This window comes from Peromyscus maniculatus, chromosome 3, assembly GCF_049852395.1.
Source record: "Peromyscus maniculatus bairdii isolate BWxNUB_F1_BW_parent chromosome 3, HU_Pman_BW_mat_3.1, whole genome shotgun sequence".
Lineage (NCBI taxonomy): Eukaryota > Metazoa > Chordata > Mammalia > Rodentia > Cricetidae > Peromyscus > Peromyscus maniculatus.
In genome coordinates, this window is record NC_134854.1 from 57,755,994 (window position 1) to 57,783,682 (window position 27,689).

Consider the following 27,689-nt stretch of genomic DNA (forward strand, 5'->3'; position numbering starts at 1 on the left):
CTCGGGGGAGGACTTGTCCTGGAGGAGGTGGGAATGGAGGGTAGGCTGGGGGTAACGGGAGGGGTGGGAGGGGAGAGAATAGGGGAACCCATGGCTGATATGTAGAACTGAATGGTATTGTAAAATAATATATATATATATATATATATATACACACATTAAAAAAGGCACAAGATTAATAATAATTGATATCACATAAAATAAAATCAGAGGCACAAAAATTTTTCAGATATGCTCTCCAAGGAACATGAAAAGCACAGTAATAAGACTGAAAAGACTGAGAACGGACAGTAAATAGGAAGATTGTGCGAACAGGGTTTTAGCCTCAAAATTACAGAAACAGAAAAAGAGAGGGAGGAGGAGGAGGAGGAAAGGGGACAGAAAATATGAATAAGAATGGGAAAATCTTTATTAAAGGGAAAATGTTAAGAATAAAACAAGAGTTTGCCATATTTGGTATTTAGAGTAACTGGGTCAATGAATAACCTTAGCTAGGAACATAATCTTTGTGAAGCAATCTCATACACCAGAAGTGGGGAGAGGAGCAAAATAAAGACCTTATAAAAAGAAAAAAGTCTGAAGAGTTGCGAAGTTTTTATACCACTAAACACTATACCACTACAAGGCAGAAAACTCTGAAACAATGACTGCAGAGTTTTTAAATGAAAAGAGTGTGCTTTAGAAACAAATAAACCCTCACATTTTAGAGACTAGAAAACAAGAAGTCCGAGTTTGGGGCAATCTATTAGGCTTCAACAATTGGCATAATGAAGTCCACTGAGTGACTTAAGACAGAAATGCATCCTCTCAGCTTTAGAAGCTGAGTATCTGAAATCAAGATATCAGCAGGACCATGTTGTCTGTGGCTCTAGGGGATGAAGGCTCCCTGACTATTTATTTCATTGTGCCTTGTTCTCTTGGGGAGGACTGGTCTTTGAGTCTTCCTGCTGCTGGGGGTTGCCAGCAATGCTTTGCATCCCTTGGCCTATGGAAATATTATTCCACATTCCTCCTCTGCTGTCAAATATCATTCTTCCTGTGTGTCCCCTGTCTCAATAATCAAATCCCCATGATGACTCACCTTAACCAGTATAATTCCACTTTATTCTGAATGAATATGAAAAAGACTTGTGGAGCTATGGCCAGAGGGATCAGTTTCACAGGTTAGTAATACAATTCCACTCATTACAGGGGGAAAACACTTGAGGCTACCAAGAAGGAGAGGAAATTCCAACTTTAAGGATAAGGAGTTATGAAACGTGAGATCCACTGATGACTTTCCCCAGGCCCAGTGTTAGTAATCCAACTTGTTAGAATGTGCTGAGCATGCTGTGCAGACTCTGGGACACAGCAGGCTCCACAGGAAACCCTGAGCTGCACCTCCTTCCTGGTGCCCCTGCCCAGAGGTTGAGCCACAACCAAAGTATTTTAGGCAACCCCAGTATCATCCTTTCTACCACTTACTGACAGTGGCTGACCTGTTTTAAACACATTTGGTAAAGCAGTTCAGACTTAGCAAATCAAAGGTGCATACTTTTTCTCTTTCTTTAAAAGAGTAAGATAGAAAACGTAAGTTGTAATTTTGTTATTTGTGGGTTTTTCTTGGGAACTTGAGAATTAATTTTTCACATCTTTAAATCTCATACTAAACTATTTGAATTATTATCAGATTTTAATTAATTCTTCTTTGGTCTGAATTCTGTGACTGGGCCTGTATTAAGCATGCTTCAAAGTAAGTAGGAGAAGAATCCAGTATTTTAAAATAAATGAACATAAAAATAAAGTAAAAGATAAAAATATCCCAAGAATGTGGGGTTCTGGACTTTTCTCAAATTTTTATTTCCAAACACCTCTATAATAGTCATTTAACTACATTTATAAAGAGAAAAGCATGAATTATTAAAATAAGTATATAGTCCCTCTTCTGGTTTTCTATCATATATATATATACACACATATATATACACACACATATATATATGTACATACATACATATATATGTATATACATATAGATGTATATGCACATGTATTAGTTGGATCTTGATCTCACATGAAAGAAAATGCATGATGCTTGTCTTTCTGTCTTATCTCACTAACATAATGATCTCTAAAGTCCATTCATTTTCCTGAAAATGGTAAAATCTCATTCTTTTGAATATATGCTCTTTTTTAGACTTTGTCAGAAAAAGGAGGTGGGAGTCTCCTTTCCAAGGTAATGTAGACAGTGTCCTGGTTGGCTCAATAATCCCTCAGAATTAAGAAAATTCCAGAAAAAAAGTAGCATGATACAGGATAGAATCTCACAATCACCCCACACATTAGAATTACGTGGAAAGGATTTTTGTCTTGTTTGTAAATATCATTTTCCAGGCCTCTAGAATGAGGCAGGGGATGATTTTTGTTGGTTTTTGTTTTGGTTTGCTTCCCACAATGATTCTAAAGTACAACCAAGGCTAAAACCCACTGAGGTGATGGCAGAGATCTATTAGATGAAGTAAAGCCATGGATTCTAATACCACCAACAGTTTTCAGTTGTATTGTCTATACCCTCACTCTGTATTCCCAAGCCTTCCCTCACACACCTGAAAAGAAAAAAGTATAGCACCCACACAGGGCTTTGGAACCCTAGACATATGTTAGCTGAAAAGCACATTACATATGTTTAAGCAATCATTTTCAAACACAGTATTTACTAAGAAAGAGATTTGAGGGACTCAATAAATCCTGAAGATGAGAAACCTATGATTGCATGTACACACTTGAATAAATTCTATAATGAGTTTACAAAATTTCAACTTGCCAGGATATAAGTTGAGAGAAACTGTCTTTCAGCCATCAAGTATATGGCAGAAGGAATTTATAAATCAATAAACATAAGATCCAGGAATATGGAAACAAATATATATGCAAAGTCACACTAGAACCCCTTAAGGTCCACTTAATAAAAATAACTATTTTTTTTATTGAATTTGTTCTTTGTCAATTAAGTACATGTAGATAAAGTCGTCTGATTACTCTTACCCCTACCATCTCATAAACCCCACACCTTTGTCAGCCACTCTTTTATCCCTACAGGTCCTTTTCCCACATTCTTGTATTTTTATTTATTTTATGAGTTTGGCCAGGGCCAACCAAGACCGTGGGCTGGGAGCTAGCCACTGAAGCAGGGAGCGCAAGAGACAGTCTACAAGTAAAGATAGTAACTGTTACCCCTCCAGAATCCACCAGCAGCCAGTAGTTTAGCAGAAAGGAGTAAGACCGTCTGGGCCCTCGCCTGATACCCGACTGGCAGATAACAGTCCCAATCTTGTATAGGCTCAGTATGGGAAAACACAGATGCTATGACAACATGGTTGCAATGGCTATGTTGTGACATCAATTAACACTGTGGTGGGCAACCTAGAAAAATGACAAGAGCATGATCAGTTTTGGGAGCACCTGGGGCCTCCCTAACCAACAACCCAGAAGGAGGTACCTCATACTTGGCACTGGAATCCATGGCTTTTTAGGCGCACCATTATCTATTCAAACAGTGTATCTCCCTTCTAACTTTCAATTTTTAACTTTTTTAAAAAAAAAAGTTAAACTGGCTTACAAAGTGGTAGGTCACATTTCTATTCAAGTAAGCATAAAGAACTTATTTAACAGGGACTACACTATGAGTTTGATACCCAGCACTTAATAAAAACCCATATGCAGTTGATCTCTCAGAAGGAGATATCATTAAAAAGAGTAACCCAAGGCCGGGCAATGGTGGCGCACACCTTTAATCCCAGCACTCGGGAGGCAGAGGCAGGCGGATCTCTGTGAGTTCGAGGCCAGCCTGGGCTACCAAGTGAGCTCCAGGAAAGGCGCAAAGCTACGCAGAGAAACCCTGTCTCGAAAAACCAAAAAAAAAAAAAAAAAAAAAAGGATTAAAAAAAAAAAAGAGTAACCCAAAAGTGTGAGCATAAAATTATATTTACTTCTGAGACTTAAAGACAGTCTGTCAATGCTGTAGAACATTATTTTAAGGTATGTTACATTTGTTTGTAGTGTGGAACTATTTGTTTAATGATGCAAAGATGTGTTGCATTCTTTGAAAAAAAAAAAAAAAACAGTCTGTCCAACAACACTTTTCATTTTATCAACCCAGACCTCTCCTCTCTCACCAAGCTCTGTATCATCTGTCACAAGCACCCCAAACTGTGTTTTGGTCATACCAATGTTACCAAATTACCAGCCCCAATTCTAGTCTTTCTTCTCCCAGCTGAAACGTGTATTACTCCCCACCACTCAGGACTCAACTTAGACGACATCTCTTCAAAGACAGCCTGATGATCATTCTAGGTTAAAGAAGACACCTCCTAAACAAGCCACACAATCATTTGTTCTTCTACAATGCTCTTCCCCAAATTTTACCTTTGTCATAGAAGATCATGGGGAAGGGAATTCACTCTAATCTCTGTACGTGTTTATGGCTTCCATCTCTTGACTAGAATGTAAACTTCATGAAAGATATCAGAAACACCTTGCTCATCACCATGGCTCCAACATGTGGAAAATCATGTGTATAAAGCAAGTCCTTAATAAATACTGTTCTCCAAATACGTAAGTATGTGTTTAAATGCAGACATAGTTGAGAATAAGAAAGACTGGAGCTCTTCAGGCTTCTGTCTCTAATTCAGGGTCTCCGTTCCTTGAACTGAAAACTCCTTTGGTCAGCCAGCCTGACTTTATATTTTGCCTTCTCTTAAAGAACCCTTCAGGTGGAACCACTAGCCATCCTATACCTGAGAGTAAGCTCTTAAGATCCTCCTCTTAAGAAGACTGGGCTGGCAGCTCAGCTTTTAGCCCCAGGTCTCAAGACCCAAGAAAAGATAAAGTCCTCATAATTCCCTAAACCACACAGTACCTGAGGCCTGTCACTTAGGCTTGGTCCAGGAGCAATGTCCATAATAAGGGATATGGTTCATCCCATCATCCTCTGGCTATAGGATCATTTTAGATAGTTCGTACTTTTCAAGAATACAAGACCCTACCTCGCTTACCCACACATTCCCGTTTTAAGATGTTCTGTTCAGCTGACCTTCTTATAAAGACATGAAAGAAGTAAGAATGGGGTCTTAGGGGCTTTAGGTACTGTAAGTGTTACACTCTAAAGAGAAAGGTTTCTCCTATGGAAGTGCTACAGCTCTGCTCTGAAAGGTATCCTGGAAATCAGAAGCAAAGGAATACCACAAAGTCACACCTCACACAAGAGATTTATTGGGAAGGAAAAGCCCCAGGAGGGTGGCTGCCTCTCTAAGGGAAAGAAGCAACAATGAACAAAGAGAAGGCAGCCTTTATATAGGGTTTCTTGGTGGGGTTTTGTTTTCTTTTGTTTTGTTTAAGTGGGGGCAGAGCTTTCCAGGGTGGTCTGGGATTGGTGAGATTTTTGTGGCCTGATCTTGGAGCAAACTTAAGGATTGGTACTGTGTGGGAGCCCGTTCTCGGGTTCCTCGTGGCTTTACCCAGCAGGTCCAAATAGAGGATGATCAGGACAACGGGCCTGAGTGCAGGTGTCTGAGATGGTCTGCACTTGGCTGTGCTAGGGGAGGAGGTCTTTTGCTCCACCGCTTGGCATCTCTATAAAAACCCTGGGGTAGAGACAGTCAGGTCCTGTTGGAATAGGTTCCAGGCCCTCTAGAGGCTATCCTTTATTTTCTGTTTATCTCCGCAAGATTATCTGCAATAAATCCTTCTATCTAATATTTCCTGCTGCTGGCACTCAAGAAAACTCTGGGGAGCTGTGGAGTTGGTGGATAAATGCCCCACAGGTAGGGTTCTAGGATTAGACTCTAGGGCAAGCTCAGAGACTGTTGGAATTCTGTAGTCTGATCTTGAGGCAAATTCATGGATTGATGGATTCTGTTTCTTGGCCCTGGTCTTGGGCTTAGGGTCAAGTCAGGGTCAGGATGTTCTTTCCTTGGCCCTTTTACCCTATAGGTACTATGATTAATCTTGGCCCTTTATCAAGCCAAGAAGATGAGTAAACTTTACTAAAGGTCATTCATATCACCCACTGATGCCACCATGGACAGAATGAGCAAGCAGTATGATCTACAGAGCAATAGAAACAAACAATTCATCAGAGAAGATCCATTGGATTCTATATCCCTCTAACTGATTATAGATAGGAAAGTCACATAGGGTTTATGAGCTTTGAATTTCTAGCACAGAATGACTGATGACAAACACAGGAAACTACGATGCAGTTCACATATCAAGTTTTACCTTTTAGGCCTGTTTTCTGATTTCATTGAAGGCTACTTAGCTGTTCTCTGATGAACGAAGATGTGAAATTTTCACAGTATGTGCTTGTTTCTAGTGTTCATTTAGCCTAAGGCTCAGGGCCTCTCTAGGTTCTCCTCAGTCCTCAGCTGAAAAACACAGCTTTTCTTCTACTATTACAAATAGCCCATGTGCTAGGAAGAGGCTCCAAAGCTACATCTATGCCTGAGATACAGGAAAACAAAAATACAGAAGAAAAAGTGAGTTCACAGCACCTGTGAAGTCAAGCCCACAGGTAAATAACTGTGTTTAAGTCTCATTCCTTGCTTCTCAATGCATCCCATCACAAGCCCTAAAGTGCCATAGACAGGTATTCTGTACCACAGATCACATTACCACTACAGGCCTTATTGGACTGGGTTTATTGTTGTATGTTTATTATTTTGTTTGGTCTGGTTAACTTGACACAAACTAAAGTTACCTGGGAAGAAGGACCCCAAAGGAATTGCTTCCATCAAGTTCTATCTATGGGGCATTTCTTGATAAATGCTGGGCAGTGGTGGTGCACACCTTTAATCCCAGCACTTGGAAGGCAGAAGCAGACAGATCTCAATGAGTTCAAGGCCAGCCTGGTCTACTTGGTCTACAAAGCAAGTTCCAAGACAGCTAGAGCTGTTACACAGAGAAACCCTGAGGGGGGCGGGAGGGATTGATGTGGAGGACCCATCCCACTATGGGTGGTACAATCCCTAGGAACGTGGTCCTGGGTTGTATAAGACAATCAGCCATTATGCAGTCTCCCTCTATAATCTCTCATTCAGTTCCTGCCTCCAGATTCCTGCCTTAAGCTCTTGACCTGGCTTCCTTTGATGACAATCATAACCTGTGAACTGAAATAAACCCTTTTCTCCCCAAGTTGTTTTTCCTCTGTGTCTTATCACGGCAACAGAAAAAAAAAAAAAAATACATTCCTTTTTGGTCAAGGGCATGTTTTAGGTTAACATTATCAACCCCCAATAGATTCTTTTCTTCAGTTTACAAATAAGCATAAATAACATGACTTCATCACACCCACTAAATTGAGGAATCCTTCCATCCTGTTTCCCTGGCTCTTTGGCCCAATCTCATCATCAAGCAAAACATGTCATCACTATTTGCATGTGATAATGTCTATTAGTGGAAGCTCTTTAAAGCACAACACTAAGGTTTTATAACTTTAAATCCCCCATAGTATAATATATTCCAGGAGAAGTATATGCAATGAATAAATTATCCTGACATAAGTCTCTTTAACAGATAACCCTTTTCCCCCGTCCTTATACTGTCCTTCTCCATCTCATACTACTCTTTTCAAGAAAAGCTTTTAAATAGGCTTTCAGTTTTATTACATTCCACTTAATCATGAAAACTATGCCCAGTATATCCTTTCTAAGACAGTAATCCCTATCAATCTTAAAAGAGGTTTAAAAACAGCAGACAATGAAATAAATGCAAGACACACACACACACACACACATACACACAACAACAACAACAACAACAACTTCCAATGTTCCCTCAGTGCTATGACAAGACTTGTCAGTGGTCAATCCTTAGTAATCAACAGAGACATGAGGTCAAATTCCTTTCCTTTCACACAGTTAACTATGAATACTCAGTGAAGATCAACATACCCTTCTATTCCACTCTGCTCAAGGATCCTGTCTCAGGAACCAGAGTCAGTGGGCATACTCAATTGGCACTTGCATACACAGGAACATGCATGTTTTAATTCCTCGGATGCTTACAGTCCATATCATTTATTTGGAATTTACCACCATCTGTTCATGTTACAACTTTTCTGATAGAAGATTTCAGCCAAAATCTGCCAGTAGAACATAAATATGAATCATGAACACTGATGAAGTTAATTCCAAGCTTGAAGCAGAGGAAGTGGAAACTGGTGGGAAGGATAATGGTGTGGGGGCTTTATAAGTGCAGAGTTGGTTGTACTGCTTTCCTTTTGCTCTCTAGATAGGCTATCCTCTCTCCCATAAAACCACATGAAAATATGAAGAGAAATAACAGGACTTCAAGTTCCTAGAGGCTATATATAATTCATGGAAAGCTAAAAATATAGCTGAAGTTACCCACTCTAGGACCTGGTTTGGAAATAGTTGACTTGCATGCAGTGTTATTAGGGACTGCTGGCAAGTGACTATACTAGTTGATCACTAAACATGCTTTCTAAAATGCTTTTAAGTGAGAATAAGATAAAGGAAACAGATACAATGAGGCTATGATTCAAAAGAATTTGGTTCTCAGAGATGTCAGAATAGAGTAGTAGATGAAGAGGTGCACTGAATTATGGTCCCATTGGTGACATTACTATTGTGAATCTTTACACACGCCATGATTCAATGGTGAGGGGTGTCCAGGGAAAGTATAAGAAGGGTTATTGGGGCTGAGAGACTGATGTTCTATCTTCCTGAATCCTAGTTTTCCTATCATTTAATAAATCTTAACTAGAGCCTAGCGGGTGACTCAGTGGGCAAAATGCTTGCTCTACAAACACAGAAATCTGAGGTTTGGATCCTCAAGACCCACATAAAAGCCGGACATCAGGGTAATATCTGTAACCCCAGGATTGGGGGATTAGAGGAAGGTGATTCATGGGAGACTCACTAGCAAACCAGATTAGCCACTGAGTAGATTTCAAATTTCAATAAGAGACCCTGTCTAAAAATCCAACATGGAGAACAATTAAGGAAGATAAGCTATATAACTCTCTGGCCACCACACAAACACAAATGGATCAGCATACTCACACCTACCCATGTGCACACTCGTGAACATACACACACACATACAGAGGAGGGGGGAGGGAGAAGGAGAGGGAGACAGGGGAGGAGAGAGATGGGGGAGGGGGGGAGAGAGAGAGAGACTCTTTTGTGAGCACAATAGTGAGATGGGCTTGTTTGTTCCCAGGTCCCATGTGTCAGTAATCAGAAGGGAGCTCTATATGGTACAATATTCTCGTAAATATAACAGAAACACAAATGTATGCACTGAGTTTCACAGATCATACAATGCACATTGTTTTACATTTTAACCTCCCTGAAGTGATGGATCTAGTATATTAGAACTTGTTAATTATGGTAAATTTCCCCTAAACTTGACATTAAGACCTTGGGGACAGAGGGGGCAACTTAAGCTCACTGACTGAAAGCGCCATGTGTGGTATCGTCAACTTGTACTCATCTGACAAAAGAAGAAAACAGACAAAGAAGGGAGCTTAGGACCACAACTCCAATGTCCAAGGCCCCTGATACCAGCTTTTATGGGTCATCAGTACCACAGAAAAGTACTAAGATATTGTACTGGTGGTATTGTGTTCCCCAAAATATTGTGCACTCTAATAAACTTATCTGGGGTCAGAGAAAAGAACAGCCATAATATTAAACATAGAGGTTAGGCAGTGGTAGCACATGCCTTTAATCCTAGCATTCCAGAGGCAGAGATCCATCTGAATCTCTGTGAGTTCAAGGCCACACTACAGCCAGGCATAGTGACTCACACCTTTAACCCCAGGAAGTGATGGCAGGAAGCAGAAAGGTATTTAAGGCGTGAGGACAAGGAACTAGAGGCTGGTTAAGCTTTTAGGATTTTGAGCAGCACAGTTCAGGTCAGATCTATGAGGCTTCCAGTCTGAGGAAACAGGATCAGCTGAGGAATTGGTGAGGTGAGGAAGCTGTGGCTTGCTTTGTTTCTCTGATCATTCAGTGTTCACCCCAATAACTGGCTCAGGTTTGTTTTTATTAATAAGACTTTCTAAGATTCATGCTACAAGACACTGATTCAATGCAATTGAGTCACCAGTACTTGCCAAGAAATCAAAGAAGTTTTTGAGTTGAAGACAAAAAGAAACAACTCAATGTATTATGAAATGTTGCAAAACCTAGACCCTAAACACTTTGCACAATGTGATACTCTGAATATCAAACATGATATCTTACAGATAGCCCTATTATAAAAGAATTTATGAAAGAATATACAGGAAAGAACCCGGGCTGTTGCACTGAAGGCAAAAGGAGACCAGGCCAAAAACCAGTGAGTATGTAGTGGCAATATACTATGGTGTGGTTGGTGCTATGACCATCCAAACATCTCGAGTTAAGACTCAAGCTATTAAGGCTCCTGACTAACGAAATGAATAAGAATCTCTGAAGCTAAGACCCAAGAATCTGGACTTTGAACATTCCAGGTGATTCTCATAGCCATTACTAAAATTTGAAAACCAGAGCACACTAGCAAAAGGCATTGCACTGTACACAATGAGAAGGTATAAATATCACAAATAAAAAACAGAAATATAAGCAACCCAGAGAAATGGAGAAAGAACACACAAAACCTAGGAAAAAGGGGAAAAAAGGAAACACAGAAAGTTAGTTATAAACTATGTAAATGCAAAAACCATTTAAATATAAATGCACAAACATTAAAGAATCAGGAACTCTGAAGAGCCCTGGGATGAAGGATAATTCCATCACGGTGCAAGAGGCCAGGGTACCATATGAGACATCATTAGGATAATTAAATAATTAACACACGTAGGATTAAATTCCTCTTGGGGCAAATGATAATGAACAAGAAACACCTAATGTAGTTTCACAAATGGCACTTCAAATATCACAGACAAAGACAGATCTGAACTGAACATGGAGAAAAGTGAAAAAGTCTCTTCTCACAGTCAGCTAAAACTTAGAGAAAAGAGTCAGAGGTAGCAAATTAATTCATGCTACTCAAGTAAGTCAGACATGAGGAGACAAGCTTTTAAAATTATCAAGGAGTCAGGGGGAAGACTAGGAAAAGAAAAATGCTGCTAAAAACAGAGTAGGGCACAGAATTAATGAAGACTAAACTAGCACAGAAACTAATTCTTTTTAATTTGTCTTTGACAAGAAAAATGAAGAAGACATATTTGTATAATTAGAGAGAATGAAGACTTTGCAAAAATAGCGAGTGACAAAAAGCAGATGTGGAACACTTGACAAAACTGAACTCACACCAATCAGCAGGCCTGGATGATAGGAAGCTGAGCCTTTCAAGAGAATTCAACTCACACACTTGTGAACTCATTTAAACTCATTATGGAAAAATCATAGGAAAATGGGAAAACAGAAAAATCTGAGTGGTGGGCAAAAATAATGAAGTAGCCTATCAGTCCTAACATGGTTAGAAAGAGAAATGTTGGGTTTTAGTAGTGAAATTAGTGACACTCTCAGCCAGACTGTGAGCTCCATGAGCCTAGAGGTATGCTTCTTATACTCTTAGAAGAGTCCAGAGCAAGCAATTCATAATCCCAGAGAGAACACGAGAAATCACATTGAGCTGCAATGGGAATGCTACCAAACCTCATGTCTTCTCTGCAGAAAAAAATGCACCACCAGGGAATTTTTTTCTCTCATAAATAAAATAATAGCAAAGGGCAAAGCACTTATACATCTGAAAGATAATTTAAAAAACAAATAATTGGAATAAAAATACCTAAAGACACTGATAATACAGAATATTTGAGATACTTTTCTAAAATATCAAATATATAAATCTGGACAAATATTTTCAGTATTTTGTTTTAAAATAAATTACCGAGTATTTAGAGAACATGCAAAGTTAAATTCATAGACAAAACTCTAAATGGCACCTTTACCATGATGATTATTTGGCCTAATAAAGTATTAAGGCATTTCACATTCCAACACAACCTAAACATAGTCAAGACACTGAAATATTTGTCAATAATTCATCCTCAGTATATAAATAGTGTGAATGGACAAATTTATATTGAGGAATATGCTGCCAGGAGGTTGACATTAAGCTAGTGGGGAAAAACCATAAGCAGTTCTGAAGTAATTAAAAACATAAGCTGAAATAACTACATGTTCCATTTCCTACATGAAAATTTTCTAAGTATACCTGAAGGGAATTTCATTTTTTTAACAGTTCATAGTGCATTACACATAGTATGTATTAATAACCACACACCAATCAAAGCAAACTAAAAGCCATATACATATACATGACTCATGTAAAGGAAAGGGATATGACATATATAACATCATTTGTATAAATAATAACAGCTCTGGTCTAAAAAACACATCTTGAATCATATTCCAGGATCTTCTCATTTAGAGGCCAAAGCTCAGGTGGACAAATAGTTGATTACAGACATGTCAGTTAAAACAGTGAAGAGGTACAATGAAGGTCTAAGACACTGTAAACTTGACCCAGTACATCTCCAGTTAATTTGTACAAATACTGGGGATGAGGCACAATCATCTTTTTAAAATAACCAAGATGCCTACTGTAGTAGTTTATATCCACAATCACAGTATCTGAGAGGCTGAGATGGGAAAATTACAAGCATGCCCAACTTACGCACTACAGTGACACCCTGTCTTGAAAAAATAAGTATAAAGACAATGAGTGGCACAAGAGCAACCATCTCTTGAATCACTTCCCTGAGGAATTTTACCTGCTAAATAACAATAATAATTAATAATAATTATCTCCTCTAATATAAGTCTAGTGTTTCATAATATCTAACACAGGTGGGAAAAGATCAATAAGAAATTATTAAATGTAAAAAGATTCTAAGCAGATATGTGACTAAAGAAGGTTGGGGGGAGAAGACTCATGCTTCAGTGTCAAAAGCATCACTGCTCGCTGTGACAGTTAAACCTGTCAACTTGACACAATCTAGAATTATCTAGGAGAAAAGCTTCGAACTGCTTGTGAAGGACTATCTAATTTAGATTAACTAAATTGGGAACACCCACCCTAACTATGGATGGTACCATTCCATGAGCTAGGGTCCTGAACTAAATAGAAAGAAGAAAGCGAGCTGAGTACCAGCATTCATCTCTCTCTACTTCCTGATAATGGATGCAATTATGATCTGTTGTCTTAAGTTCCTGCTGCCATAATGGACTGGACTCTTATAAACTGTGAGTCAAAATAAACCTTTTCCACTTAATTTGGATTTGTTAGGGTATTTTCTCACAGCAACAGGAAAATTAAATAATATGCTCATTTACTTATCCAGTCAACAAAACTGAGATAGCATTACAAAGAGACAACAGTAACTATATACATAAACTAGATAGTCCTGGAAATTAATAAGATAAAGGAGTATTGTTTCTCAGAAATGGATATCCATGGAGCACCTAAGATTTAACTAATTCAAATACAGGCAAAAAGGACTGAAATATAGAACCTTACAATAAAGGTTTTTAAATAAGTTCTCCTGCTGGTGGGTAATAATTTATCTAGCAGCCTGGACCATTCAGAATAATAGTAATCAAAGAACATTTCAGCTGGGTGGTGGTGGCGGCGGCGGCGACACATGGCTTTAAACCCAGCACTCAGGAGGCAGAGGCAAGTGGATCTCTGAGTTCTGGGCCAGCCTGGTCTACAAAGTAAGTTCCAGGACAGTAATGTCTAAACAAAAAAATCCTGTCTTGAAAAAACAAAAAAAACAAACAAACAAAAAAAAAAACAAAGAACATCTCATGGGCAAATTTATATATGGTACATAGTCAGTAGATAGCAACTAACATATTTGATACTATGGAATCTTTTCTGAGCACATCTTCATTCAGTGCTAAATACCTTGGTTCTTTATCTTTGCAACTTATATCCCAGTAATTGAGCAACTTAAAAACTGAAAAGCTCCTGTAAGACAAATGTAAGTAGCTAGATAAGATGATCTACAGTCAAACAACATAAGGAGAAAAAGACAGATGGCATGAGCAGCAGACAAAATGAGATTAAAAAGAAATAAAAGACGGGCAGGGGGGCGAGTATAGTTCTGGGTAGAAGAAACTATGCATGCCTCCATGAATGAAAAGGAGTCTTTGACCTACTCTAAATAACTCACAAATGGAAATGTTGATAAAGTTCAAGAGAAGTATCACTACCAAGTTTAAGATGATGCACATTAATCATTAAAGTTTCTGAATTTGTGTTTTCATAAGTTTTGTGTGTCTGTCTGTCTGTTTTTCTTGCTTTTTCTTTGTTTTCTTTTTCTGTGTTTGTTTTTTATTCTGATTTGACTGGTTTTTATTTGCCTGTTTTTTTTCTAAATAGAGAGAGAAAGAGGCATGGAGTTAGATAGGTAGGGAGTGGAGAGGATCTAGAAGGAGATGAGGGTGGGGAAACAGTGATTAGAATATATTGTATGGAAAAGAGTTTATCTTCAATAAAATAAGAAAAAGAAGAGAAAAAAATCTGAAGGTTCTCAGTATATTGTGACAAAAAGACCGAACTAGAAAATTGCAGAGTGCACATTTTCCATCGTTACAATGTTTACTCTAAAAAGGTAAAATTTTGTTTCTGGAAATTTAAGTTACACTGAAAATCAGAATCTAAAACAGTACTTTAATGAAAAGCACAAACAACAACAACAAAAATAGGCGTTACCAATCTTTTTAAAGAGAAATATGACATAGCAGAAAACAGCAGGAACTTACTTGAAGTTTCCAAAACACAGAAAGAGACAGAGACACATACACACACATAGATAGATAGATAGATAGAGAGAGAGAGAGAGAGAGAGAGAGAGAGAGAGAGAGAGAGAGAGAATGAGAGAGAATGAATATGACATGGCAGAATAATGATAAAGATTTAATTACAAAAGCAAAGAGCCAGATGGATCTGTCCATGATCTCACAAGAGACTTGGCACACAAGGACAGAAAAATAGTTAACAAGCTCAAAAGTATTTTTAAAGCACCGTAAATGGTGTGTTAGGTTTTTGACTTTATTCTGCACTGATTCAAAGTTAGTAAATGTTGCAGACTGTTCCTCTGCCTTCAGTCTACTCTACCCTACTCTCTAGAAAACAAAAGCACCCTTACTGTCACTGCACAATCTATAGCATTTGCAAAATGACTTGATGGGAAAGCTTTGAAGTTTGCAAGTACAGAAAAGGAAATATGCCATGAATGCCAGAGGGGGGAGCTCAGAGCAAAGGGAAAGATCAAGATTATGTGCACAAGAAGAAAAATGCTAAGAAAATCCCCGACTTTGACAAAGTATCTTTTTCTCTTTTTCAGTATTCTCTTTTCAAGGCTGTATTACAATACATACTGAATTATTGTCCTGTCCCCCATCCCCCTCTTGCCCCAGCTTGCTGAGGGTAAGCAGGTTAAACAATGGCCAGGTTTCTGAGCCCTATGCTCAGAGAGGTCTCTGGCACCCCAGGCTTTCCTTTCCAATCATTTTGACTGCAAATGAGACACACAGTAGGGTTGGCATCTAATGATGCTGAAGGCATAGTGAAGGAATTAGCTCAAGACAATCATTATTTTAAAAAGGTGCTTGGCCTCCTCCAGCTTCCTTTATATGTTTACTTCTAAAAACAAAAGAGAATGTTAATAGGCTCTTTCCATAATTAAAAAGACAATGTGGATTCACTTCCCTTTTTACCACTAAGAAAATAGAACTATATTATCCAACAAAAACGGGAGCCACTACCTTAATCTCCTATAAACAATTTCCAAGGACAGGCAGGCTTGGGGAAACAGCCAATGTCAACCAGAACCTTCTTCCAGATCTGTACTGTTTGCACACCTTGTAACAATTTCCATCCTAAATGGAACCTACTTTGATGCTGGTTGTGTGACATACCAGTGCTATGAAATGGTAAAGGCCCTGAGTCTACATGGAAGGACAATGCTCTGAAACCAGTGCCTAAGGAAAAATCTTTAAAACAGTATCCTCTTGTATCCTTTATCTACAGCCACAACAATACTGAGTAAAAACTATCCTACAGCTCGGCAGCAAACAATATGCCTTTCCTTCTTGGTCATAAATACACTAGTTATCTAGGATTGGGCTGTAGGTAGGCTCAGCTGGACTTGGTACAGAACTACAGACCAGAGAGAGCCAGCACTGGTTATGCATCTCCATCAATTAGTAGCTACTTAAGAGCATGCTAACTCATGACAACTGATAGAAGTACAAAAGGCGAAATCCAAAAGCATAAGAACATGTCTAGCTTTTTGCTATGGCAAATCTGTTAACAGGTCATTGGTCATGGGAAGTCACATGTCCAAACCCAATGTCAGGAGCAAGGGCTCATAATGCTCCCAGGAAGGTGGAAGAGGGATGATGAGCTGAGTTAGAAAATGAGTATCTGTTGAATATACCATACTCTTAGATATAGGTGTAGAGGGGTGGCTAGTGGCTCACACCTCATATCCTGATACTAATGTTATTCTAAGGCATTCCATCATCACTACACCACCTAGGTTGAGAGGGTGGGGGGGACTGTCTATATATGCTTGCCCTTTATGGGACCATCAGAAAATAGACATTAAATAAGAAAAATAATTGTAAAATTATAATGATGTTTAGTTTCTAAGTCAGATACATGCTGACAAAAGACAATTACAGAAATAGAGTGATTATTATATCAGCTAGTGTTTGGGTCCATGTACTCCCTGAACTGTCTACCTAATAACAGGTAATAATATTTTATGCAATGTTAGCTTTGCAGAGGAATAACCACTAGGCAGCAAAATTACAAAACGATGAGAAATAAGAAAGATTATGCCAAGGTTTCCAACTTGGATAGCTCAGGCAATAGTGGTGGCACTAGCAGAAACTGGAAGAGCACAGGCTGAACTTAACCAGCAGATGTGCGGCAACTACAAACATTTATAATCAAGTTTAAAAGCTCTGACTACCAACAGACATTGAAGAGTTCATTTGTCAACCACATAACCAGTTAAATACTATTAGAATCAAGAGTATGAGTGTGTGTGTGTGTGTGTGTGTGTGTGTGAGAGAGAGAGAGAGAGAGAGAGAAAGAGAGAGAGAGAGAGAGAGAGAGAGAGACAGAGAGAGAGAGAGACAGAGAGAGAGAGAGAGAGAGATTTCAAGTGAGTCTCAGGGCACTCAGTTCACTGCCAACTACTGAATATTCACTATGTGTCCCATATATCATCTCACCAGAACTGCCAAGAAATAGAATTGCTACTCACATTTTACAAATAGGGATTGAGCCTTGATCTGTGATTTAGACAAATAATCATAGGGGCAGATTTTGAATGTAAATCTAAATAAAAGCCTGTGGGGATTTTTTTTTTCTTATAACACCATGTTAACTGTCCAATGTTGCTTTATTTTGTACCTTAAGTAAAAGAATAATTCTTTTATATTCTCCCACAGTCAACCTACACATTGCATGGATGGAATCGATGGAGAATATAATTATGAAATAAGTAGATTTATGATCCTATTTAGTGTGCATCCCACAAATTTGGAAAAACATAACCAGAATTTATGGAACTTTGGAGCCTGTTACTTTGATACCAGGTATTACCAGGTAGTCAAGAGTTACCAGAGAAAATGGGAATACTACATACCTTCAAAATGAGTTTTAACTAAAGTAAGCAGAATGCCTTTTTTTCCCATATCTTATAAAAATCTTCTTAAAAAGTCACTGAAATATGTGCCCCTGTCTTCTAAGGCTCCAGATTTCCACCACAACCTTCACACAGTGAAATCTCAATTTCATTCACACATCCAATCTACAAACCTATCCTTTAAGCACAAAACTCCACTTACCACGCAAATGTGGTTCCAAGAACACTGCTTTCACATGGAGTAAGTAATGCTCACTTACACTATGCTATGGTTAATTTACACATAGGCTACTCTAGAAAAACAGAGTATGGGAAAAGGCTAGTAAGATGGAGTCCTCCATTCACAGGGTGATTAGGAACAAATACTAGTAAAGAACAAACTTGGATTAATTCGTCTTTCTTTCAGATAATTAGCTGAGAATTTTTTAAAACAAGTGACTCACAAGGGAAGGCACAAGTTTATTGTGCTCTACAATCTAATAATCTTGGCAGCTCTGGAGGTTATCTATTTATTGATGAGCAACTGTAATGTATCCTTCTTAGATAAAATGCAGTTATTTAAATGTTTCTCTCCTTTTCTGTTTCTGAATTCAGCAGTAAACACGTAAATGACTTCACAAGAACAAAAACACTCATTAAATGTCAATAAGCCCTCCAAACACAGCTGGAAAACATCCAGAAAGCCCTATACAGGTCAACAAGGACCACTGTGCTCAGGAAGAGAAGGGAATTTGAGAATGACATTGACTGAAAACTGCAAGGAAATCAAGAGCACAGTGCTGGACTTCGCTTTCCCCTTTAGTCCCTGTGTGACTTTCAGGAAGTCACCTCATTTCTCTAGCATTATTTCCGTTTATAAAGGAGTTGGTGCAGGGTCATTACATGCATTCATTGAGAAACATGTACTAAGCACCTACTATTTATAGTACTGCTCTAAACAGGACAGATACAGTAGTAAACAAAATGAACAAGAGCCACAGATCTTTTATTACAATAGGAAGATGGACCAATTGGAACCCATGAACTCTAAAATTCTACGGCTTTCCAAAGCTTCACATAATTTATTCTACCATGCATGATGTCCAAAGAGACTGGTTAGAAATTTAATTTTTCTGCAGTATGTCGGCACAATTTCAACTTACATGCTCAAAATGGAGAGAATGTAAAGTGGCAAGGCTAATTTCAGAAACAGGTAGTGTAAGGATTCTGTCGTTATTACGTCATCAGCCTTCGATGAGCATCCCAGCCTAAAAAGCGGGCGTGCCCTCCCACCGGCCCTTTTTTTCCGTATTCTCTCTGTACTTCCCGCCGCGTGGTCTCTTTCCTTCTTCCTAATACAGCTCTAAAAAGGTAACCATGGCTGATTATTCTTCCGCCACCACAGCATTCAGTGCTTTCTTCCATCGCCGCAGCTACGATAGCCGGGCCAGCCACGAGCGCTGCTCTACCCCTTCAGGTAGTTTCTTCAAAAGGTTATACACAGAGGTCTAGGAGATGGCTCAGTAGGGAAAGGCACTCAACAGCAAGCATGACAACCTGAGGTTAAGTCCCAGAATCCAGAGTTGAAAGAAAGAACCAATTCCTGCAAGCTGTCCTCTGACCTCATGTTCCATGGCACAAATAATGGATACATGTGTACACAAACACACACACTAAATAAATAAGTAAATACATATATAAAAGAGTAAGTTAAGCATATAAAAAGGAGTTTAAATGGAGTTACCCTTTATCAGGGCAACAACTCAACATCATAGGACAACAAATAAGTAAATCTAGTCCCAAGAAGGGTTACTTCCTTTGAAGTTGTTGGCAAATGAAGTCTCAAAGATCCACCCACCCCACAAAATATTATAGACTATTGCCAGTGCTCTTGGTTAACCTCCAGTGTGGCAGTAAGTCCATATTGCTAAAATATTATTTATTGGAGTCATAGAAGATGGGAAAATTCAAGCTGGTACTGACCTGGAAGCTCCATCCCTAATGGCTAGATTCCATAGTGCTGAAAAGTTCTATATACACTACAGGAGGATAAAATTTTAAGAATCAACAATCTTACCCAGCTGTGAATCCTATGAGTTACTATGACAGGCCTGGCAAGATATGCCCACTGGTACAATAGTAGCAAAAATACCATTGGAGTAATCACTTTCTTATTAGATTTAAGGACCACTCCAAAAATTGAAACCCATACCTGCCATTGTTATCAGGGCCAAGAACCTGTGGCTAAACATGTCACTGGCCCAAGGAGAGATCCTACTACTATTACTCTACTAAATGGACATAATAGTAATGCAGCTCCTGATGACTTATTGCTGTATCCATAAACTAATGAATCAGTCAAACCTCATCAGATTTCCTTTTGCAGTAGACAGCAATTAACACAGAGACCCACAACTGATTATGGTGCAGAGAATAAGAAGTACAGAATGTTCATCCCCAAAGAGCCATCTGTACCACGTCTCCTTCTCCCGAGGCTCAAGGATGTTGGCAGAAGAAGGGATGGAAAGATTGTAAGACCCATAGGTAGGAGATGACTACAAGGAAACAGTGGCTTCTGACTACCACAGAGCAGTCACACACATGGATTCCCAGCACTTGAGCTAGTATGTACAAAACCTGAGCAGGCTCAGGTCAACATAATTCAAGCATAGGGAAGGAGAGATTAGCAGTTAATTGCTACTGAAAAAAAAGGTCAGGTTTTTTAAAGGGTGCAGATTCTAATGACTGGAATACCCTTCTAGTGAAGATTGTATATACAAAAGTTATATGTGCAACCATAGTATACTTAATGGTTAAAAAAATAAAAGAAGATACCAATTTGGATGGGAAAGGAATGTGGGGAAGTGAGGGAAGAGGTGAATATGATCAAAATGCATTGTATGAAATTCTCTAAGAACTAATAAAAAAGAAAATATAAGAAGCAGTAAGAATATTGGTACTAAGATAGGCTATAAGATGACGACCCTTGAAAACAATATACTATGTGAAAGAACAAGACACAATGGCCAGGTAATGAATGAGTTCATTTACACCAAGGGTCCAGAAAAGATGGATCCATTAAGAAGAAAGGAAATTAGTGGTTGCCACAGGTTGAGGAAAGGAGAATGGGAGACACTGATGATGGTGATTGACAGCTAATGGTCAGTTTTCTTTCTGAAGGACTAACATATTCTGGTTTTAGAAAGTGTTGATGATTGTACAACTTTGTGAGCATAATAAAAGATACTAATACTAACTTCTAAAGTGATAGATTTTATTGAAGGTAAAATAGTATTTTAATTTTTAAATTTCAAATTATTTAAAAGTTGCAGAAAGATATTGGTCCTAATATACAATAAAATGAATTAACTTAACAAAAGTAAGGAAATGTTGTATAGAAACAGAAAGCAGATGATTATCTAGAGAAATATTTTAAATAATGTTCAGATTATTATTGCAAGAAATTTATACTTGGTTTAATAGTTTAGGTCTAAGGCAAACATCATTAAATTGACTACCACACAACATGAAAAGCCATGTTTCTGTCAATTCTTTCCCTAGTAGCCTAAGACTCCATTGTTTCAATACTATTGCACTTATTAAGTCATTATCCTCCCCACTGCTCCTTTATTAGTCTCTCTCCAACTCAAACTGTTAATCACCTTAATACACATTCTGCAGGCATCTCTCCCTTGGTTAGTACTCTCCCAGCTCCTTCAGCTTTTCCCAGCATAAATCCACCTTCAGTCATATTTTGACTCATTACAAATAAAGTATTTAAGTTATGGCTATCTCAAAATGTTCATAATGTAACTGTTAAGCAGGAAAAGAAATAAGACACAAAAATATAAAATTCACTGCAAGTAATCTTATCAAAATAACATTAAGTCCAAGTATACTCTAGGACACAACCAAATATATACAAGAATTACCAATAAGTGCTTGTGGAACAAATAGCAACTAGCACAACCACAAAACATTCTGTGGTTGCTTGAATAAGAACTGCCCCATAAGCTTATATATTTGAAGACTTAGTCACCAAGAAATGGACCTGTTTGAAATGATTAATAAGATTAGGAGGTGTGGCCTTGTTGGAATAGGACTGGCCTTGGAGAAAGTGTGTCACTGGGAGTGGACTCTGAGGTTCCAAAACCCCATGCCAGGCTAGTCTCTCTGTGTCTGCTGACCACTAAGTCTGTACATAACTAATCAAAGCTGCATAAACCCCAAGGTTTTTTAAAAAATTGTGAGGTCTCACTTAATAAATACAATAAGATAATGTACCTAGCAATCACTCTTCCCTCTGACACTGGTCACTCTGAGGGACACATAACCAACTGTAACTTATGCTTATGTCTGCTGAAACAACAAACAGCACTTAGCCATCAATAGAGAACAAGGTCAAGAGCAAAGGAAATATTAACAATTCTAATTGAAAAGTCCACAAAAGGAAGAATTCCTTGGAGCTCAGTTTTGTTGGCCTTGACCGAAACTTAATCTACCACATAAGACAACAGAAAGCATGACTGCTCCTCACATCAGACTGAGTGAATAAAACAGGGAATTTTTAAATCAGAACATTCTCTATGCTGAGGTTTAATAATCCATAGACACACAAATCACTGTCAAGTGCAATCCAGTGATTCTGAGGGCTGCATTTTAAGCTTCCATTAGACTGGAGCACTTTTACTATGATCCTATCAGTCATAAGTTGAGAAGTTAAATACCCTATTTCTCAAACTCTTGAAAGCATCACAGACTGAAAGCAAATAATGAAAACACAAGGTAGTTATGTCTCTCATCTTTTTCTATAATAAGAATATAGATTCTCACCTCAAAATCTACCAACTGACTTTTCTCCTTCTCAACCAGAATTATTGCAGGTAGTAGAATTTCTCTACCTGGGAACTTCAATCGGAAAGGAAGAACAATGGAACAAAAGCTACACTTGCCCCTTGAAGATTTATTAAGGATATATTTAACCACTAGCACCCAGAATATTAATTTTCACATGGCATCATCATCAATGGAGAGGACTGACAAAAAAGATCTCCAGAGGCAAAATATTAATGTCTATGGTTGGATGATTCAACGTAAGGAAACCACTATGTTACAGAGAAACAATCAATCCAAGATATAATTGTTCTGTTTTCCACTTAGACTTTAGGTTAAAATTCTGACTGTATCAAAGATTAAAGCAAAAGTTCATTTCCATTCCATTTCTTGTTTTGTTAACAAAAGATGATTAATCATAGTGTCCTCCATTTCATAATGTTTTCAAAATTATTTTGTAAATGTCAGGGTTACTGATGAAATGCATAGAGGTGAGCTAAATGCCTTAGACTTAATAATATATTGAGCAAATAAATAAAAGAGTGTACACCGTATGGAGGAAGATTGACAGTGAGTAAACCCAGCTTACAAAGTTGTACATAAAAACAACTTCTTCCTTTCACAACTACAATGGTCCTTAGCCTTTGAAGTATCTGGCATACAACCGAAGTTAATGACCCAGGAGAACTAAATATCTCAAAAAATAAAAGAATCATGATCTCTAACATAATTCCAGGGACATATACACACAACAAAATGAGAATATCACAGCACAGTGCAAAGGCATCTACCCCATACTGGGTGCACTCAGCAAATGTCAGGCCATCCTGAAAACCCGGAGTCCAGTTGCTCATCTCCCCACACAGTGGATCACAATGGCTACATAAGCTTTTCAGCTGTCTAGTTTATCTTAAGAGAGGGAGCTGTCTGAGGCTCGCCAACATGGCATCAAAAGATGTTCATAAAAAGGTCAATATAAAGTAGATCCAGATGAACTACTGAGTGTGAATCTTCAACAAAATGAACCCATGTGTTATATAGTGCTAATGGTGGCAACCATGTGTTTAAGGCAGAAAAATCCTACAGCAGACATCTTTTCTTCACCATTCACAATCTTTACAATTGTTTTTGGCAAGCCAAAGATAAACAGAATGGGTTTTCAATACATTTAGGAGTAAAAGACAAAAGAAACTAATAGTTACTATTTTCCACAGGAAAATTAGCAGAAAACTGCCATGTAAATAAACTTGCCATAAACATCTAAACAGATACTATTATTATCCCACACTTCATAAGCAACAGTTATTTGCATGTAATTAATTTGCTTATTTCTGGTGCCTCAAACAATGTAAAATGCTTATCAGCTTGATTTCTAAACAATAACTGTTTAACTCTTCCTTTCATATCTGTAAGAAAATATTTACCTTGTTCTTCATTTTGTAGACTCAGAGCCATCTGCAGACATAACACTGGGCTCTGACTTTGGCACTTAGTGACATAACCCCAACTGAGGAGTGACGTCAGTACATCAAAGGTTTTCACGCAGCTGGCAAGGTTGAATTCTGTGAACACGTATATCTAGGCAGGCATGTTGTGCCAATGACACACTCAGTGTCAAAAGTGTCATGAACAAGACAGAGAAAGCTGTGGGGCAGAGGGTGATGATAACCCACTCCAGCTCCCATTTTCTCCATCTTTCTTCCTGTAACTCTGGGCCATCTTCCTCCATCCCCTGCAGCTTCCATAGCTACTTAGCTGTCTTCAATGTCCCCTCTGCTGACAGTCCTATAACTGATATACCTTCCCCCACAGGACACCAGGACACTGTCTCCCCTCTCCTGCAATCAGGCTACAACAAAATACCATTGCCCCCTTTGTGAACTTCTGGCCACTACTGACTTAGATGGAAGCCTTGACAACTCCTTTAATGTTTTCTGTGTGCTCACCAACCAGGGTACCAGAAGCTTTATCGCCAAAGAAATCTGGCAATCTTTTGTGTGTCATGGATTGAAGCTTAGAAATGAAAGTCCCAGCAATTGATTCCCTTTCCTCTTCAGTTTTGGTCCAATTGAAAGGTAACAATAATATAATTGTTGTTGTTGCTATATGATCATATTTATAGTGCCTAAATTTATATCTAATCTAAAGGAGTCTATATATATATATATATATATATATATATATATATATATATATATATAATGTAAAGGAGCCTAATAATGTAACTAAGTATTTCTAGCATGCCTTCTCAGGAAAGTTCGTAGGAGAGAAGATTATAATCTAAATTAATAATTAATAAATGACTAAATTAAGTATTCATTCAACAATTACTAAGTATCTTTTATGGCCAAGGACAGCACTGGGATCAGGGCACATAGTGATAATGCAATCTCACAGATATCTCAATGAGCTTATAACCTGGAAGGGGTGGCCTTAAAATGTTCGCATGTGTGTATGTTTGTAACTTAAACCCAACAAACACCAAATGTGCAGAGATCTGTGAGGGGAAAGCTAGCACCTTGGGGTGGGGATATGATGGAATGAAATAGCTAAGCCAATATTAATTTCATCATATTATAAGGTTTCTAAAGTTAATGCCTAGAGGAACTCTAGAAAACAAAACTATCTGATCTATCCATGGGTTATTCCTTAATTCTATTACTTTCTCTAATGATATTTTACAATCAAGGCTGTTTCCTTTTATTCTTTTATAAAATATAAGTATGTCCTATATTTTCCTTAGCAATAACAAAAATCTTTACTTTTCTTCCAAAATTCTAACTATAGTTTTTTTTTTCTATTATTAAAATGAATGAGGTTCCCAGGAAAAAAAATTTAATTGCTCCACAAATTCACAAGGGATTTTCTACTAAATGCCCATTTCAATCAGCTATCTGAGAGTTGAATGTCATTCTGAACTAGGTCATTTTGAAGAGTTGCAGGAGCCAGTAAAACATATAACCTACATAACCTCCAGGTTAAGAAAATGTGGTCCTTTTGCACAGCCTTGGTGCAGGGGGAAGGGGCTTAGACCTGCCTCAGCTGAGTAGGCCAGGCTCTGCTGACTCCCCATGGGAAACCTTGATTTGAAAAATGTGGGGATGGGGGGTGGGTTGGGGGGGAAGGCTGGGGGGTAGGAAGAGGAAAGGGGGGATTTGTGGTTGGTATGTAAAGTGAATAGAAAATTTCTTAATAAAAAAATAAAAAAAAAAGAATATGTGCATGAACTACATTCTGAAAAAGAAAGAAAATGTGGTCTTGAAAATTAGTCCTCTCTGGTTAACCTAAGCACCCATTTTTACAATGTCATGCAAGGTATAGGAAACACAGCACACTTATGGGAAGGTGTGAGTTTTATTACATAATGCAAGGGATGTAAGTGTCCTTTCTGTACATGACACAAACTTCTTCTAAGGTCAAGGTTAAACATGAAAGTAAGCATTCAAATCATGTATAGGAAAGGATATCTTATTCATCTCAAGATAGTGACTTATTGATCAGTTTATTAAAAAAAAAATTAATCCAAGTCTCTGGGTTTATTGTGTGTTTGGTTTGGTTTTTGGTTTTGTTTATTTTCTGTTTTCAAGACAAGGGTTCTCTGTGTAACATCCCTAACTGTCCTATAACTTGCTTTGTAGACCAGGCTGGCCTCGAACTCACAGAGATCCACCGGCCTCCTCTGAGTCCTGAGTGCTGAGATTAAAGCTGTGCACCATCATGCATGGCTTGTTAGTTTGTTTCAGATTTGCCTGTATTGTTGCATTTCTCTGCAGTCACTTCAGTAAGGAAAGATCTACAGGGTCCAACTGCCTGGCCTATTTGCAATGCTATTTTGCACATGCAAAAGTGCTGGGTCCAAAAGCAAGTGTTCCTAAAAAATGGTCAAGGACAAAAGAAAAGAAAAACTTTGATGTCTAAGTATACTGAGCATAGGTTAAAGATCTAATCACTTATATACTTAATTTTTCCTTTACCTAACATTAAAGTTGGTCATTTACATGTACTTTTCCCTGAGTAAATGTAAAACAACTTGGGTACAAGGATCATATTTCTTCATGTCAGCATCTCCAAAGCACCCTAAAAAAAAATACGCGATGACTATTCAATAAATGAAAGAATATAACTGGCCTTTAAAAACAAATTTGTAGGGCCGGGCGGTGGTGGCGCACGCCTTTAATCCCAGCACTCGGGAGGCAGAGGCAGGCGGATCTCTGTGAGTTCGAGGCCAGCCTGGTCTACCAAGTGAGATCCAGGAAAGGCGCAAAGCTACACAAGAGAAACCCTGTCTCGGAAAAACCAAAAAAAAAAAAAAAACAAATTTGTAAACATTAAGGGGGAAATTAATGAGTATTTAGGGGATTTAAAAAAGATGCTAAGTACCAAACCATTGATTTTCATTTCAGCTCTCCACTTGAAAGTAATAAAAACAACTTAAAATAGCCTAAACAAAACAAAAGAAAAAAGGTCATTGTTATACAGATTTGTAGTTGGGTACTACACTAGTCAAAGTCAAAAATGTAGCCAGAACAAGGAAAAGCAAGCAGAAAATGGAAAGTAGCAGGCCTCTAGGAGCAAATGCACTCATGTGCATCTCTCTTTCCCTCTGCTTCCCCGCCGTGTGTGTGTGTGTGTGTGTGTGTGTGTGTGTGTGTGTGTGTGTATGTGTGTGTGTATTTCCTTTCTTCTGCAGATGCAAGCCTCTCTCTGCAATAAGCTTTCTCTGTTACACATCCCATAGAACAAAGCTATACTCCTGCACACTTGGTTGAGTTTTCTTATATTAGATCAGCAAGGACTGATTTAATATACTAAATTCAAATTCCCAAGATGGGGAATCTGTGTATTCCAGTTTGAGAAGAGCATCTATGTTTGTTTGGTTTTTTTAATGATATAGTCAGAAAGACACCATCAAAAGCTGGATGTGGTGGGACATGACTATAATCCCAATATTTGGAAGTGGAATCAGGAGGATCAGGAGTTCAGTCATCTTCAGCTACAAGTATGTCAGGGGCCTGCTTGGGCTATTAAGACTTTGTTTGAAAAGAAAAAGAAAGAAGGGGTCATGCTCACTCACTTGTAAGGCAGCAAAAGGATACCCCTGTGAATTAGACATTTACAAAAGCAGTCTACTACAATCTTGAATGTTTTAAACTCTCCCATGAACTTTGACATCCTAGTTCACTCAAGTCACACAACACCTCTATAAGAAAGA

At 38.2% G+C, this 27,689-nt stretch overlaps 1 protein-coding gene and 1 long non-coding RNA gene across 4 annotated transcripts in view; one reads left to right on the forward strand and one right to left on the reverse strand.

Annotated features, from left to right (window-relative positions):
* The window catches only part of Exoc4 (exocyst complex component 4), an 810,377-nt gene that overhangs the window by 577,965 nt on the left and 204,723 nt on the right, over positions 1 to 27,689 (reverse strand). The gene's annotated exons all lie outside the window — the stretch shown is intronic.
* Positions 18,925 to 22,863, forward strand: LOC143272315 (uncharacterized). Its single transcript, XR_013049781.1, has 2 exons — positions 18,925 to 19,121; positions 22,517 to 22,863. It is a non-coding gene; the product is annotated as an uncharacterized LOC143272315 (long non-coding RNA).